Here is an 18,389-nt window from a genome sequence, read left to right as displayed (position 1 = left end):
CAACAACCTATCATTATAGTGCGGGAGATTACTGCTAATAACCGCAGCCACATCCTATTTCATGCGTTATTTTGCCCTTCATTTAATTGTAAACATTATCAAGTGTTTTCGCAAATTTTAATCATTTGTTTCCTGAACTAGGCATAAGTGCTAAAAATAGGAAAACACGTAAGGCGCAATATTCCATCTGCTCTTTGGTGCCTACATTTTACAACTGTTATGTAAAGTTCAGCATGCTTTTTGAGACACGGACGATCGAGAATTTCTTCTCCCTTTGGCGGAAAGGTGGTCTTATTACTTATGCTACTATAAATGTGTATCTGTAGTATCAGATTAGGGGCTGCCAGCAACCACACTTCACATCCTCTTACTCACTTCTTCGAGTGAAAGACTACCCCGAGGCGAAACCAGGTTAATAAAGGAAACTAATTGTGGGGAGATATTTTACTCGAAGCAGGCACAAAGCATGTAACACCATGAATATAAATTTTACATTTACACGGTTTTTATGCTATGTAATTACCTAGCTGACCGCAGGAGTCTGTAATTTATTCATTAAAATGAATTTTGTGGTCAAAACGCGATGACATACTTGATCGTTTGCCATTGTATACCAATTGCGTCGAACGGACTTCTCATGATAATCACCGTATTGCCTGATCAGGACTCACTTGTGACAGACAGCCGTCATATACCTGGCATATTAAAAGTTAAACCAACAATCAAATAATCATACGCCTCGTTCTCCATTCTGACGTGGAGAGCTCGGCTGGTAGAAAAAACCCTGAAACTGACATCCAAAGCATTGGCTGCTCTGTTTTCGACCAGACATTAAGTAACTGAATTGTTAGTTAAACATCACTTTGAACTAAGTAATACACAGGTGGTTGATAAATCTGCTCGAGTTTGCATATCATTATAACATGCTTATCGAAGCAACGTTCTCAAACCATATTGATGCTATTGTAATGGTGGCCATGGTTTAAATAATCTGAAGATCCATTTCAACAATTTGACGCAAAATTCCCTGTGATCGGACCAATACTCGTTCAAAACGTTTCATTAAATTTATCGCAAGCATTCCTGGTGCTACCAACTGAATGAGAGGACTTCCTTGTTACAATAACGAGGGAGGGAAGGGAACTAAAAGGTTCGGGCACTTGTGTCCCAACAGCTTCACCTGTTTACAGCTTGTTGAACCAAAGTCATCGAATTGTCTCTGCATTACAATCAGGGTAGGATCACCTCCCGCGTATGATCTCCCACACAAAATGGATTTAGGGATAACATGGAAGAGAACGACTTGGTTCCGACCGTTGATGCTAGGGTTACAATAATGAAATGTAATGTGCCGTGGATTTTGACCTTTTTCCCTTCCAAAGTCAAGCTTTTGTCCGGGCTCGCTAAATTTCTAACCGTCTATCACGGTATCCGTGATGGACCGTTGGGATAAACGGACTGGCTGAGCCCCGAAAGCTCAAAGGCGCACGTTTTGGGCGCTTCTGTCAAGACCTTCCGAGGATGAAACGTGGACGCCGGCCAGCTTTGAGCACGTGTGTGCCTTACGGTATAAAAAATAAGGCCTCCCAAACAATAGCACCCACTGTATTCTTAGAGATAAGGGCAGCATGAATCTCCAAGATTTCGTGTTTATATGTTTGCTGGGTCATACATCGAGTCCTTTCGTCAGCAAGAAGGCCAGCATTAGTTGCTAAGAGGGAATGTCAGAGAACGCAACATACCGTATCTCATAGGCCCTGTAAACCGTCACACGCCTGAATGCGTCGTGTTAGAACGGGACGAGTCGGCTAGCATACAACCTAGCTTGACGTGAGAACCGGGACAAAACGGGTGCAATGGTGAAACAACCGTGACAAAACGTTAAACAAACGTGGCCGAAATAGAGAAAACCTGAAAGGACCGTGAGATGCCGGGGAATACACATGCCTCCTGTCCCATCACGAACCCACTAAGGACCGTCTATAAGTTTTGTTACGGCCTATTACGTGCTGTGACGTTTTGTTGCGTTCTTCCCCATTTTACTACGGTGTACTAGGTTTGTCATTAGTACCGTGATTTGCGTGGCAAATGTTTGAACAATTTAAAAATCTAGCACGGCATCCACGGCAATCACGTAATGTCACGTTTGTTCATTCAGTTCCCCTACGTTGTCTCACGTCCATCCCGTTTTGTCACCATTTCACGATGTTTCGGCGAAACGGGACGAAGAACATAGTGTATCCCTAGTATAACATGGATACAATGAGTGGAAGTCATAAAACCATATGCACTCAGATGACCCAAGCTTTGGAATGTCACAGGAAAAGGGTGTATGTACGTTGAAGCATTGCAGCAGTCCTCTTCTGGTCATAGAGTCTAATCCTTCCTCAGATGTTTGTATTTTAACAACATCAAGTTACAGGTACACACCTTGGCTAGCGGAAAATGTCCAATTCAGAATAACAATAATGCACTTTTAAAAATTTATTTCACGAGTCTACATTAAACCAACAGCGGGGACCTCCTTTATGTATGGAGCTTCTTGATCAGATCTTGGATTCTGTGAACAATCAACAGTTTTAGGTGTAAGAGCAAATCATAGGAGCAAGAAACATCCGAACAGATTTATTACTCTCGTCTCAGTATATATAGCATGCACGTGATACAGAAACGACCTGTGCGATATTCTTTGTGTCGCGGATGGAAGGAAAATTCAAATATCTATGTACATCAGCCAGCTTAACATGCTGTATACATGTGGCACATGTTGTCGAACCTTAGGCAAGTGAGTTTGTTCAAAATTGTCGGGTTATCCGGGGTAATAATGTGGTGTGCATTGATTGTTAGCGCTATGAGCATACCTAGTGTGGAGGTTGGCCGTATATAAATGGACACATTATTATTTATACCTGAACATTTAACCAAATAAAAAAAAATACACTGCAAGCATAATCACTAAAAACTTGGTATACAACTTTGAGGTCAGTGGTGGCGGATCTAATGAAACGGAGAGTGTGTGTGTGTGTGTGTGTGGGGGGGGGGGGTTCCCCTCCCCTTTCCCCTAAAAAAACTTCCCTGAGGATCATTTCCCCTTAACCTTTGGACTTCATGAATAATGTGCACCCACCATGACCCCTTCTCCAACAACCTGGATCCGCCCCCGTAGGTATGAAACTTCAGATATTAGTATATAGACTAACTTTATGATATTTTACATCTGAACATTTAACCAGCTAAAACCAAACTAAGTTACTCCCGTTTCTCCCTCCTAACGTAATCATCGCAATGATATGACATGATCGTTGCTTGTATTATCAAAACTCGTATAACAATCCTTAAGGATCTTGGACTCAATCTGAATTGATATACAATTTGGAATGTTCGCTTTGTCGTACAAACATGCGTGTATGCATACATACCCCTTGCAGGCGAAGTCGCAGCCGAGGTCGAGGATGTCGTTGGTAAATAGAACAGTGCATTCATGTTCACATTCCTGTTCGTTGGCGTCAGTTCCGAACTTCTCGACAACAGCGTTCACCAGTTTGTGCAGCTCAGCGGAGTCAAGAACTGAGAGAGAAACTCTTTTTAAATGTTTGTTATTTTATACATGATAGAATAAGGATCACGATTAGTAGAAACTCTGTTGGCAAAACCGGTGGCTGCTAAGTTAGCAACAGCACCCCCTTCATATGACGAATACGTTCTTGAGAGATAAGGGAATATCGAAGAATATCGGTCTGCACTGAGCATGGCATAATGTTAAAACCCATTGTCGTTTATGATGTGAAGTACAGATCTAGCATGTACCGGTTCCTATACTGTACATATCCTCTTTGTTGACTGTGTTGAATTCTCCATCATAAGGGATAAATATTTCAATAATAAAACAGTAAAGGACCTTTTAAATAATGTTAATTATCATTTAATCTTTGATTTTTTTTAAAGATAGATTTGTTAAATGAATTGTGATATATGTATTGTAAATAGAGAAAGTTTTATAATTGGTAGTTCAGATTATCAACTTAAATTGTTTGTGGCTGTATCCTCAAAGGGGGTTGAAGTAGCGTAAAACTATTGTAGTCCTGAGAGGATACGTAAGTCCCCAAAACTTTCCAAGTCAATTTCGCTAAACCATACTTTTTAATCGTAGTAGTTTTGTTATTTTAAATTTCGGCTAAATCTTCTTACCATCGCCAGCGACTGAACGGATGGTGTAAATCCAACAAGGGTCCATGCAGGTAGCAAATGCAATGTAAGTCCCCACGATTCCTAGTATGGTGATCTACCTTCAGTTGATGGCGATCTATAGCCCCGTGTTTATATTCAATTTGTATTGTATGCCTTAATTAAAATGTTTTAGTTTTCCATGCTAATTTTATATCCATATCTGGGATACTCTAGTAAATTTACTGTCTGTCGATGACTGGTGATTTACCTACTTGTATTTATTGTGTATGCCCAACATTTCTCGTCACTATATGGCTGAAATATTGCCGAGGTCCCCACGATTCCTAGGCCGAGGTGACGTTAAATTTTAACTCACTCACTCACTCACATATCCTCTTTGAATAGGCCCGGATAGTGTCTGTCCCTATTCAGACCCTGTTTAGTATTTAAGAGACTCACCATTTCCAAGGAGTGCCCCGAAGGCAAAGGGAAGCAGACACAGGAGAACGACGGCCACTTTCATGCTGTGGGTGAACAAGGGTATTTATATCACAAAGTTAAAGTTAAAAACAGGGAATGTTGAATATGATATAAAATGGAAAATAAATGTCTGTTGCTACGGGCAGAACAGGACATGCTAGCCCTTTTCGAGAACACAACGGTTTTATCATTGACTTTCAGTGAGCCATTCATATAATTTTCACATATTGTTTGCCTTTATTCCCAATGGTATTTGATTCTGCGGAGAGTCGAGATTGGGTATTCTTTTGCAACGACGTTCTATATTTACAAAAGTAATTAGAAAACGTTTTAGTTAGCCAGTCAATCATATTTGTATTGTGCATTAATAAGGATAAATGATCACCAACCACACAATACGTTTCACTCATGCCACTAATTCCAAGATTCACTCACGAACTGGAAACGGACCTGAACTACAGTATAGTTTCTTTAAAAAATGACATTATGCATCATGTTATATCTGTTGCATTTTGATTTAGGTTTTTATTTGAAGACAGAAGTGTGATTGTAATCGATTTAAATTGAATGTGTATATGTTTCATACTGAAAGGTCATAGGAAATGGTACGTATATTACAATGTAAGCAGAGGCTGTAAACAGTACTTTCACACTGACGTTGCACGATGCCTATACATTGGTAAGTTACGAAGAATATGTTATTAACTGATTTCATAAAAGAAACACATTCTATTTTGATTTGGATGATAAAATGTGAAGGCGTACTTTTGCAAGCAATTCTGTTTAGTATATCCAAATAATAGTGATATTCATCCTCTGCATTTGAATTACATTGCATATATAGTCTGTAAATATTTGGTATATCATTGCGTCTCCTTAGTTAAGTCATCCATCTATGAACCACATCTATATAGCGATTGTGATGTTACTTACATACACAGTCATTAACTTCATTTCAGTAGAAACATATGTTTGGAATAACTGACTAGAAACGAGAGAAACAATAGAATATGTAACGTCAGTGCAACAGAATACAAAGAAGGTGTGATCACGCTGTGACAATCACATAAATGGACCACTGAAAATTCACGAAATGATATCCTGCCCTACCTTTCCATCCAGTATAATGTTTTGAGAAAATTGCCAAGGTGAAGTTTAAAATAAGTACAAGTGTTCCTATATTTATTTACAGAATTTCACCACAGTGAAAATACATACTTTGTGAAGAAACTTGGAAAAGAATAAAGGACCACTTGTACTTTCACTTATTCGTTTCCATGATTACACATGTATGATGTCTCCACCACAGCACATTTGAGAATGATACAAAAGTATTAATGTGAAGTAAATGTCTGTACCTTTTTGCCTTTTAATTGTCGCATTTGATTTTTTTTTAATTATATTCCCTTTCAAGTCAAATCCCTTTCCGAACTCATTAACCTTTAAATTATCTATATTAACATCGAGCATCCATTATCACAGTGTCTTTGCACCTGACATATTAATGGTTTTAACCTGCAGGATTTTACTGTACATGTGAACATACCTATATCAACTACAAAAAGGAACATAAATGTTAAGGGCGAATGTAATACCGTGCATGAACAGCCTTCAGAATTTAAGGTTTGTGACGAAGACAAAATATTGTGGTACAGGGAATACGCTTCTACAACAACAAAAGTCATAAACATCCAGTGTTTTTTTCCACTCTGCAGAGTACACGATGTTGTTCTTTGTTCTTACCTGAATTCTTGCAATTGAACAGAACTGTAGAGCACTGAAGTCTTCAGTTTATATACTTACAAGTTACATGGTCCAAATGTCAGTTCTCATGACCTGTGCTTTAAGAGGTCAATGCTATTAATATTTTTGCCATGCTTGCTTTATCCTATCATAAACTCGTAAACAACACAAACTGAAACATATCTGATATTCTTTCAAATCTCCGTTTTATGTATCAATGCACAGCTACCATTCATTCTAAAATCTCAAAACACTCCCATAAAAAGAGTCAAATATAACTTTCGCACGTGATTTTTATTTTATTTTAGCTTTGTCTGGCATTGACTTTATTTTTACGTGACGATGCATATCTGTTATGAATGAAAAATAGTTTTCAACATGACCTTTTATGACGGTAACGTGGTCACGGCTATCCAATCGAAATGAATAAGAAGAGGTCAACCTTGATCGACCCACTTTATATCTGATCACCTGTCTCTTTACGTCTTGTGTAACGACTGCCTGTACGAACTGACCCAGACAAAAGTAAGTCACTGGTTGTATATCTAAAAACGTTTACTGCAAAAAACTTCCGAATACCAATTTTTAAATCGTGTGTTCTTTATTCATAATGAAAAGCGTCAAGTCAGGGAATATGTTTAGTTATGAGTGTGCACATAGATAGCCTTTGTCCACATCAAGTGACAATGACAAACACAGTAGGAAAATGCATTGTTGATATCAAACAGACAAAATGGAATGATTATTTAATGATGACAATGCATGTAGTCAGTTGATTAGTTGGTTAGTTTGTTTCTGACGCCGCGCTCAACAATATTCAAGCTATATGGAGGCGGTCTGTAAATAATCGAGTCTGGACAGACAATCCAGTGATCAACAGCATGAGCACCGATCTGCGCAACTGGGAACCGATGACATGTGTCAATCAAGTCAGCGAGCCTGACCACCGATCCCGTTAGTCGCCTCCTACGGCAAGCATGCGTTACTGGAGATCAATATTCTAAACCGGACCTTCACGGGTCGATATGATAAAGATATCAGGTGTTCGCATACAGGTGAGCCCATCCGACCTGACCGATGACACCTTTCATAAACATATCCAAAGACCAGTCAATCATTAACCCGAAAGAAACGGGAACATGTGATAAAAGTCGAACTGGGGAATTGCATCTGAGATCATTTTGTCAGTGATGCTTCAAATGTCCACCCCATTACCAGAAATGTTTTGAAAGCTATATACTGATCGCGGTCCTTAACAAGAGTTGTATGACACTGTTTGAAACACCTGTAAAGGTAATCGTTGTTATGAGTGCGTATGAATATGAAGGTCACATGTATGAATGGACTAAGACAAGCTCACTGTAAGAAATGGAGGTCAATGGGTACACCTACAGAATACCGGATACCTACCAACCATATTCTTTGTTAGCACGCGCACTTCCTATTATAGGGAAGCACGAGCTATATTATTCGAAACAATAAGCGAGCATTAAAATGAAAAATAAACATTGAAATCGGATTGATTGAGACGACTTCCGGTTAGTAAAACTAAGCAACGATTTTTAAAATGAAAGGTAAGTTATCACAAATAAAAAATATATGCGCCTTTGAAAAAACCGGACCTACGGACTTCTGGGAGTTGGAGCGAATGAGCGTGGGAAATTTCTGAAAGGTAAGTGTTCAGTGATTGGTCAGTTTGTGTCTACGTCATAGCCTAGTAACGGCCGTATTTGGAAGTCTACAACTACTACTCGGCGTTCAGAAGATGCGATTGTGGGACGTATTCAAGTTATCGGAAGACAAAGTAGAACTTCATCTATTTTTAAGAAACAAGGGACTTTTTGGAAACTGGGACGGGAAAACATGCGGTAAATGTTGTATTGGGAAATTTTATTTGTGTAAAGATAAAAGCTACAGCAAAGGCAATTTGTGTTGGAAATGTAGCAAGAAATCGTGCGGCAAAAAACTGTCTATTCGCCACAATTCGTGGTTTGAAAACAGCAAATTAGATTGTGGCAAAATTTTATTGCTCACATATTGTTGGATTTTTAAGTTGTCTCAAGATTTTGTACGTCGGGAACTAGACATTTCGTCTTGCAACACTTCTGTAGACTGGTACCACTTCTGTCGCGAAGTTTGTGTTGTTGTGGCAGATTCTGACAGTGATAGGATCGGTGGGGAGGGAAGAATAGTGGAAATTGACGAATCAAAGTTTGGAAAAAGAAAATTTAATCGAGGAAAAAGGGTTGACGGTCAATGGGTTTTCGATCGATCGGAATCCAAAGACTGTTTTTTTGCATGTGTGGACAAGCGTGACTCTGAGACACTAATTCCGATAATAAAGAAATACATCAAACCAGGCACCACAATAATAAGCGATTGTTGGAAAGCCTATGACTGCTTGAAGCATGAAGACTTTCTCCACTTGAAAGTGAATCACTCGATCCATTTCAAGGACCCCGAGACGGGAGCACATACTAACACCATTGAGTCCTCTTGGGGTGCTTTGAAAAGATCTCTTCCACGATCAGGCACTACTAAGGGGTTGTATTTTTCATATTTTGAAGAATTTTGTGTAAGAAGGAAGTACTTAAGTAACAGGGGAGGACATGTTTATAGCTTTCTTGGAGCTTATCAGTCGTGTATATAAACCCCATGACAGAGATGATGAAATTGTGCATGTGAGACGCCCCTTCGCTCCCCCTGCAACCCGATGCTGACGACAGTGCTGACGATTTCGTTCTGTGAAGGTAAGCATCATATCTAATGTCTAATCTAACCCTAAACCCTAACCCTAACCCTAAACCCTAATCTAAACCTAAACCCTAACCCTAACCCCTAAACCTAAACCCTAACCCTAAACATAAACCCTAATGTCGAGTATGCAACATAAAGAAAACGCCGTTACTAAGGAACTCAGTTGCGCACATTTTGTGCGCAGTTCTAAAATAAGCTTTCAAAGATGGCGGAAGGTATCCGGTATTCTGTAGTCTTGCCGGTCAATGTGTCACATCAGGTCATGGGAATGTTTTTACGTTCATTTATGGACCAAGTTCGTGGGTAGATACTACGGTTATAGCGAATTGATTTTAGCTCGGTATACCCATTTTAACTATACTCCCCCCCAAAACAAACGTATAGGTGATATTGATATTCAAATTTAGTGTCTGATTTGTTATAATGTCGCCATTATAATGCTGATTTGTGTACATGAAACCAATGCACAGAACATAAACGCATCTTCGGAAACGTTAATGCAAGTTTGCGTTCGAAAGTGTCAATTTAAAAGAAAATAACATGGAGAAAAGTGGTTCGCAATATGTACGTGCACTTCTGAAGAATCGTGAGCAGGGACATTGCCTATATAAGGGCGTTTTGGCTTTAAAGGGTCATTAGCTAAATATCGTTATGTCGCGACTCACTGCTGTAAATCGAAACATTGCCATTGGACGTCTGGATGCTGGGGAGTCTCAATCTGCCGTCGCACGTCACCTCAATGTTCACCAGAGTACCATCAATCGTTTCTGGGACCGATATCAGCAAACCAATTCTACGCAAGATCGACCTCTAAGTGGTAGACCTCGGATTACCACTGCAGCGCATCATAGGTACTTCAATGTACTTTAATTGCGGAATCGAACTGTCACATCAACTGCAAGTGCAAGTGCAGTGCCTGGTTTGAGGAGAGTGTTTGCGCAAACCATTAGTATTCGTTTACGACAAGATGGACTTCGAGCCAGAAATCCCTGTTTTCCTGTTTTGCGACGACTACGTCGACGGGTCCAGCAGTGCAATTACGTTCAATTCTGGAATCTATAAAACTGGCGACGTGTATGGTTCAGTGAGGAATCACGCTTTCTGCATCAGTGCCGTGACGGAAGAGTACGTATCTATCGAGGTCGAAATGGACGTGGTACCCAGAATTGCGTCACCCATGGTGATGGGAGTGTCATGATGTGGGAACCATATCCTACACTTCAGGGCAATTGAGCTGCTGTTAGTTTCCGAGACGAACTATAAGGCATCACATAGTTCCAATCATTGACCGCCAGAGGGATTTGTTCAAGACAATGCCAGACCTCACACAGCACATGGCACTATTCAGTATCTTCAGAATGAGAACATTACAGTGCTGTCATGGCCTTCCAAATCGCCTAACCTCAACCCCATCGAGCATTTGTGGGATGAACGTCAACTGACGCCCCATAGGTTAGGATCAACTGTCACAGGTTTTGAAAGAGGAATGGACAAGAATTCAACAAGGTTGAATTCAAAGATTCATTTAGTCCATGCCGAGACGGAGAAGAGCAGTTTCAGGGGTTCATGGTGGCCACAACAGATTCTGAAGACAACGCCCAACTTATTGAACGTTTTTATAAGGTAAACATGTTAACATTCATTTAATCTTTCATACTGTGAAATGTGGCTGCAACTGATCCAGAAATACACGTGTTATCTCACTTTGAAGTTAGCAGATTAAATTCGTAAAAATACACCTATGCCTTTCTTTATTTGGAGCGTATAATGTATATAGCAGGTAGTAGGAACCAAAATAACGTTCGTCACATCCGTCAGTTCATTATAAAACATAGGTCGTTGTATGTTATTGTTGGTAGTCACAGGCAACAACTTAAATATATATTATGAAAATAATATCTGGGGGTGTTCCCAGAGATTAATCAATAATTGAATCAGGAAATTCACTCTTTGTGTGTGTTGGGGTGAGGGGGTTTGGCAGCTTGTATATCTGTGTTACATCAAGAAATAGACGGGTTCTGTTTGCATTGCCAAATGTCAAAATCAGAAAGGCTGTTTTAAGCACAATAAATAAACATTCTTTTTGGTTGATGTAAAAAGTGCAGACACAGACACAGTCACAGACACACACACACACACACACACACACACACACACACACACACATATACAGGTAACAAGTACATAGTGTGTGGAACATTCCCTGAGCTTACTAGATTGCAGACTCACCACATATATCCTAAGCCCTTATTATGTACACTGAAGATTAAATTTGAATCGATGTCTACAGTACCGGCTTATCACACGTATCACATATCATGGAGGGTTTATCTGAATCAATAAGCTTGAACGTTAAGAGAAAACATCAGCCTATTAGAGCCAGTGAATATTGAAAAGTCGTTGGAAATGGATTCCTTTCATACCAAATGGTCATTATATAAATACAACATGTCTTTGTTTCTCTTTATGGAGCTGATGAATGAGGTGAAACGTTCTTTTCCCCAGTAGTGTTGAACCAACTAACTTAGACACAATAGACATGATATTAGCTCAATTAGAGACTATGCATTCTACACGTGATACTTATTGAAAAGGGAAATCACTCTAACTCTCTGTATGCGTTTGTGTGTCCTTAAACGCCACTCTCTGAAGACCCGTGAAGATCCGGGTTAGAATATTGGCCTTCAGTAACCCACGCTTGTCATAAGAGGCGACTAATGGGATCGGGTGGTCAGGCTCGCTTACTTGGTTGACACATGTCATCGGTTCCCCATTGCGCAGATCGATGTTCATGCTGTTGATTACTGGATTACCTGGTCCAGACTCGATTATTTACAGACCGGCACCATATAGCTGGAATATTGCTGAGTGAAGCGTAAAACTCAACTCACTCACTCACACACCACAGAAATATTCCAGCTGTATAAGTTGGGTCTGTCAGTAATAGGGTCTGGGCGAAGCAGTGCAGATATTGACTATATGAACATCGATTTAAGCAATCGGAATACGGTGACATGCATCAACCAAGTCGGCGTGACTGGCTCCCCTACACGTGCGCTTCTGATAAAAATCAGTTTTGACCTTGATCACCACTGGTATTTACTTAAGTAGACTGAGTTGGACAAAACAGGTCACGGTCATTTCGATAACATACAATGGCACACCAACTCGTTGTTCTATCAAGGTGTTTTTCACGTAACATTTTCTCAAGAAAGATTACTGAACTCTTATATGTTACCGATCCCGTATTGGGTATGCCATTATAGGTGAACAGCTATGATGTTTTCCAGAGTCATTGTCCTCTGATTTGAATACTTCAGGTGCAAATCCCTCGGTTTTGTAGTCAGAAATGATGCTGTCGAATCATTTTACATCAGACTGCCGTTTTTGCCTGTCCCCCCGATATGTACACCCCTTTAGTAATATTTTTCTTAAACCTAAAAAAACACAGCTTCAAGAATCAACTTAGCTAAATGTGTGTTGCTGCACTTAAAAGCTGAGACAGCTTCGTGAATGGATCACAGACATCTATGTTCGTCTGTGAAAATAGGAATTGTCCTTTGACGTCAAGATGGATGTATATGGAATTTCTAGGTCCTCCTGTGGTGTCAACGAGGTGTTAATGGGTCACACATCCCAGTTGATAATATTGGAGTAAGTTTTTGCTCAATATTCCACCAATGAGCACCTGGAATGGACTTCACACATTATGTCCATGTGGGATCGAACCCAGACCTTCGCCACGACGAGTGGATGATCTAAGCACTAGGCTATCTAACCGCCCCTGATAACATTACTAACCCAAAGCTTTTTGTACTGCCTTGTACTGCCCTGAAACAATAACCTGTTTAGATTTGCCTTACGTATTGTTCCTTAAGATTAAGTGAGTGATTATGGTTTTACAAAGCTTTTTCACCAGTAAATTGATTATGTTAAATCACAAAAGTCTGAACGAAGGCGAAAGGAAATGGGCTAGAAAGACATGTCACTGATATATGTATTTCCTCTTCCGATACATTATAAATAAGATTTGATCATATCAGGGAGAATGGGTTTATCCTGCTTTTAGCAATATTTCATCGATATCAGATAATGGTAACATAAGGTGTACCCAGATACTTGACTTTTGTGATTATCGAGTAATATTATTTTCTGCCGTTGGAATGGAACTCAGCATATGTTCCATATGTTATATTTGGGATTACGCCTACTCGGTTGGGTCAATTCCCACCTGGCATTCGAACCTTCATACTTGTGGTGAGGCACCTAATCGACAGCGTTTTATAACACTCCTCTAATTGTAACATAATTCTATTTGGGATAACACGTTCTCAGTAAAGTGCAGATTCTCACCCTCAATCTGAACACAAATTTACTTTCATTTTACCACATATTGAAAGGTATTGTGTATTCATAGTTGTCAGAAAGGTACAGTACGTGACCCTGGTAGCCAAACTTCTGTGTTTAACCACGTAGAATGTGTAGGTGAGATCGAGCCTTTGCGTGCTGGCGATTATGTGCCCCTCTAAGAGAGTATGAGTTCGAATCAAGATTGGGGTTCAACCCCTAACAGTATTATAAATGTGCTAAGTATATACCCGTGATCTGACTTATACTCGTTCATAACGTTCCGTGTTCTAAATCATTGCTAGTTTTGGCTCGTTGTAGTAATAGATATGAGAGGTCTTCCTTGTTACAATAACGATGAATGAAGTGAAAGAAACTTTTCGGGTGCTTGTTTTCTAGGTGTGAAACCAAAGTCCTCCGATTTGGCCCATATTACAATAACGGTAGGATCACCTCCCACGTACGATCTCCCACACAACATGGATGTAGGGAAGACGTTGTGGAGGGAAACCACTTGGTTCCACCCGTAACATGGATATAATGTGTGGAAGTCGTCATTAAACCATATTCACTCACTTGACCCAAGCTTTGGAATATCATTCACAGGAAAACGGTAGAAACATGTACAGTGAAGCATTGCAGCATTCCTCTTCCGATCTTAGAGTCTCATCCTTCATCAGATGTGCTTTAACAACATCAAGTTACGGGTACACACCTTAGCAAGCAGAGTATGTCGAATTTAGAATAACAATAAAGCACTTTTAACATTTTATTTCGCGAGTCTACATTAAAGCAGCAGCGGGACCCTCCTTTATGTATGGAGCTTCTGGATCAGATTCTGGATTCTGTGAACAATCAACAGTTTTAGGTGTAAGGACAAATCATTGGAACACGATTTAGTACTCTTGTCACAATATATAAAACATGCAAATGCACATGATACAGAAACGACCTGTGCGATATTTTTTGTGTCTCGGATGGAATAAAAATTAAAATCTGTATGTACATCAGCGTGCTTAACAAGTTATATATCTGAACATTTAACCAAATAAAACCAGGGACAAATACATTACATCTGGTCTGGTCTCCTAACGTAATCATCGCAATGATATATGGTTAACGATCACCATTACTAAACACACTGCTTGTATTATAACAAAAAAACCTTGGTATATAACTTGAGGTCAGGGTCGGATCCAAAAAAAGGGGGAGTGGAGAAGGAGGATGCGTGTGTATGTGTGTGTGTGTGTGGGGGGGGTACACTCTTATAACAGTCCTTCAGTATCATGGACTCAATCATAATTGATATACAATCTGGAGTGTTCGCTTTATCTTGTTGACAAGCGTGTATTTAGACATACCCCTTGCAGGCGAAGTCGCAGCCGAGGTCGAGGATGTCGTTGGTAAATAGAACTTTGCATTCATTCTCACACTGCTGTTCGGTAGCGTCTGTTCCGAACTTCTCGACAACAGAGTTCACCAGTTTGTGGAGCTCAGCGGAGTCAAGGACTGAGAGAGAAACTCTTCTTAAATGTTTGTTATTATATACCTGATAGAATAAGGATCGCGATTAGTAGAAACTGTGTTGGCAAAACCGGTGGTTGATAAGTTAGCAACGGCACCCGTGCCGAAAACGTTCTTGAGAGATGAGTGAATATCGAAGAATATTGGTCTGCACTGGCCATGGCATAATGTTAAAATCCATTGTCGTTTATGATGTGAAGTACAGATCTATCATGTACCGGTTCCTATACTGTACTCCTCTTTCAATAGTTCCTGATAATATCTGTTCCTATTCAGACCCTGTTTAGTATTTAAGAGACTCACCATTTCCAAGGAGTGCCCCGAAGGCAAAGGGAAGCAGACACAGGAGAACGACGGCCACCTTCATGCTGTGGGTGAACAAGGGATATTGATATCACACAGTGAAAGTTAAATAACAGAGAAATGTTGAATATGATATAAAATGGAAAATAAATGGCTGTTGCTACGGGCAGAACAGGACATGCTAACCCTTTTCGAGAACACAACGGTTTTATCATTGACTTTCAGTGAGCCATTCATATAATTTTCACATATTGTTTTTCTTTACTCCCAATGGTATTTGGTTCTGCGGAGAGTCGAGATTAGGTATTCTTTCGCAACGACGTTCTATATTTACAAAAATAATAAGAAAACAATTTAGTGAGTCTGTCAATGATATTTGTGTTGTGCATAAATAAGGATAAATGATCACCAACCACACAATACGTTTTACTCATGCCACTAATTCCAAGATCTCTGCATGAACTGGAAACGGACCTGAGCTACAGAATAGTTTCTTTTTAATAATGACATTATGTATCATGTTATATCTGTTGCATTTTGATTTAGGTTTTGACGTTTTAATTGAAGACAGAAGTGTGATTGTAATCGATTCAAATTGAATGTGTATATGTTTCATACAGAAAGGTCATAGGAAATGGTATGTATATTACAATGTAAGCAGAGGCTGTAAACAGTACTTTCACATTGACGTTGCATAATACCTATACATTGGTAAGTTACGAAGAATATTTTACTGATTTCATCCAAGAAACACATTCTATTTTGATTTGGATGATAAAATGTGAAGGTGTATTTTTGCAAGTAATTCAACTTAGTAAATCCAAATACAGGTGATATTCATCCTCTGCACAATTTGAATTACATTGCATACACAGTGTGTAAATTTGGTATATTATTGCGTCTCCATATTTAAGTCATCCATCTATGAACCACATCTATATGGCGATTATGATCTTACTTCACAAGTACACAGCCATTAACTTCATTTCAGTAGAAACATATGTTTGGAATAACTGACTAGGAACCATTGAAACAATAGAACATGTAACGTCAGTGCAACAGATTACAAAGAAGGTGTGTTCACGCTGTGACAATCGTGGGAATGGATCACTGAAAATCATTGATGTCACCAGGTGTTCACGAAATGATATCCTGCCTTACCTTTCCATCCACTATGATGTTTTGAGAAACTTGCAAAGGTGAATGTAAAACACACCCACCCACACACACACACACACACACACACACACACACACACACACACACACACACACACACACAAGCACACACATACAGAAACAAGTATATATATCATTCACAACATTGTCTCAATTCGTCAAAGTATTCCAGAATTTCACCCACAGTGCAAATACATACCTTGTGACGGAATTTGGAAAAGAATAAAGGAACAATTGTACTTTCATGTGTTCCCTTATTCGTTTTCATAAGTATATGTTGTTTCCACCACAGCACATTTTAGAATATGACACCAAAGCATTAATGTGAAGTAAATGTCTCTACCTTTTTGCCTTTTAATTGTATTTCATTTCTTTTTGAAGTCTATTCCCTTTCCGAACTCATTAACCTTTAAATTATCTATATTAACATCGAGCATCCTTTATTACAGTGTCTTTCCACCTGACATATTAATGGTATTAACTTAGAGGTATTTTACTGTGCATGTAAACGTACCTATATCAACTACAAAAAGGAACATAAATGTTAAGGGCGAATGTAATACCGTGCATGAACAGCCTTCAGAATTTAAGGTTTGTGACGAAGACAAAATATTGTGGTACAAAAATACGCTTCTACAACCACAAAAAGTCATAAACATCAAGAAGTTGTTATACCACACTGCAAAGTACACGATGTTGTTCTTTGTTCTTACCTGAATTCTTGCAATTGAACAGAACGGCAGAGTACTGAAGTCTTCAGTTTATATATTTACAAGTTACATGGTCCAAATGTCAGTTCTCATGACCTGTGCTTTAAGAGGCCAATGCTATTAATATTTTTGTCACGCTTACTTTATCTTATCAGAAACAATAGAAACTGAAACATTTCTGATATTCTTTCAAATCTTTTAAATATAGAAAAATACTAACACCCCCCTACCCCCACCCCCATCCCCCGAAAAACACAAAACAAAACAAAAAACAAAACAAAACCAAAAACAAAAAAACAACAAACCCAAAACAACAACAACAACAAACAACCGCATAGGCGTTTTGTATTTTTATATATCTATTATAGGCAGACCTCGAGTGACCACTGCAGCCCAAGATCAGTACATCCGGGTACTACATTTGCGTGATCGTACTGCCACAGGTGAAAACACAACAGCCAGGGTGCCCGGACTTCGGAGATATCCGGTCAAACTGTACGGACACGGTTGAGAAAGATTGGACTGAGAGCCAGGAGACACGACGTCGGGACTGTGCTACGTCGTTACCATCGCGCTCAACGTCTTCGTGATATAAAATATATCCACTTGGTTGTTGTATAGACATTCTTGTAAACTGATGTACAAATTCATGTACTAAAGTCTATTTGTGGACGAGTTATACATGTTTGTATGTATATGTATAAATCAAGGATGATGTACGGTATCAATCAGATATGATTCCTCATTTGTTTTTATTATTGATGTCTCTACAGGGACACATGACCTATTATTACTTGAAGAGTTCCATTAGTGATGGACCCGTGGTGCTCAGCATGGTCAACAAATGTGTTACGGAAGGGTGTGACATAGCATGTTTCTGCTGCATGTGGCATAAAGAACGTGATATGGCGGGTTTAAAACGCAGGTAACCGTTGTGTTCTGGGCATCAGTCTGGTAAGCTCTGAGGGAATTTAAATCGTGTTGGATCCTGGGATTCATTAGCACTTACATGCAGATATGTACAGAGACTATGATTATTCACCGTTTGGCGACCATACAAGTTTGTTTGGTTGTTTGTTCTGTATGTATCTTCACGGGCATAGTGTTCAACTTGATTAAAACGTGATATTGCTGGTTTAATACGCAGGTAACCATTGTGTTCTGGGCATCAGTCTGGTAA

This window comes from Haliotis rubra, unplaced genomic scaffold (genome assembly GCF_003918875.1).
Source record: "Haliotis rubra isolate DU_JTF1 unplaced genomic scaffold, ASM391887v1 Scf1676, whole genome shotgun sequence".
NCBI classification, from domain to species: domain Eukaryota; kingdom Metazoa; phylum Mollusca; class Gastropoda; order Lepetellida; family Haliotidae; genus Haliotis; species Haliotis rubra.
This window is presented reverse-complemented; position numbering follows the sequence as displayed.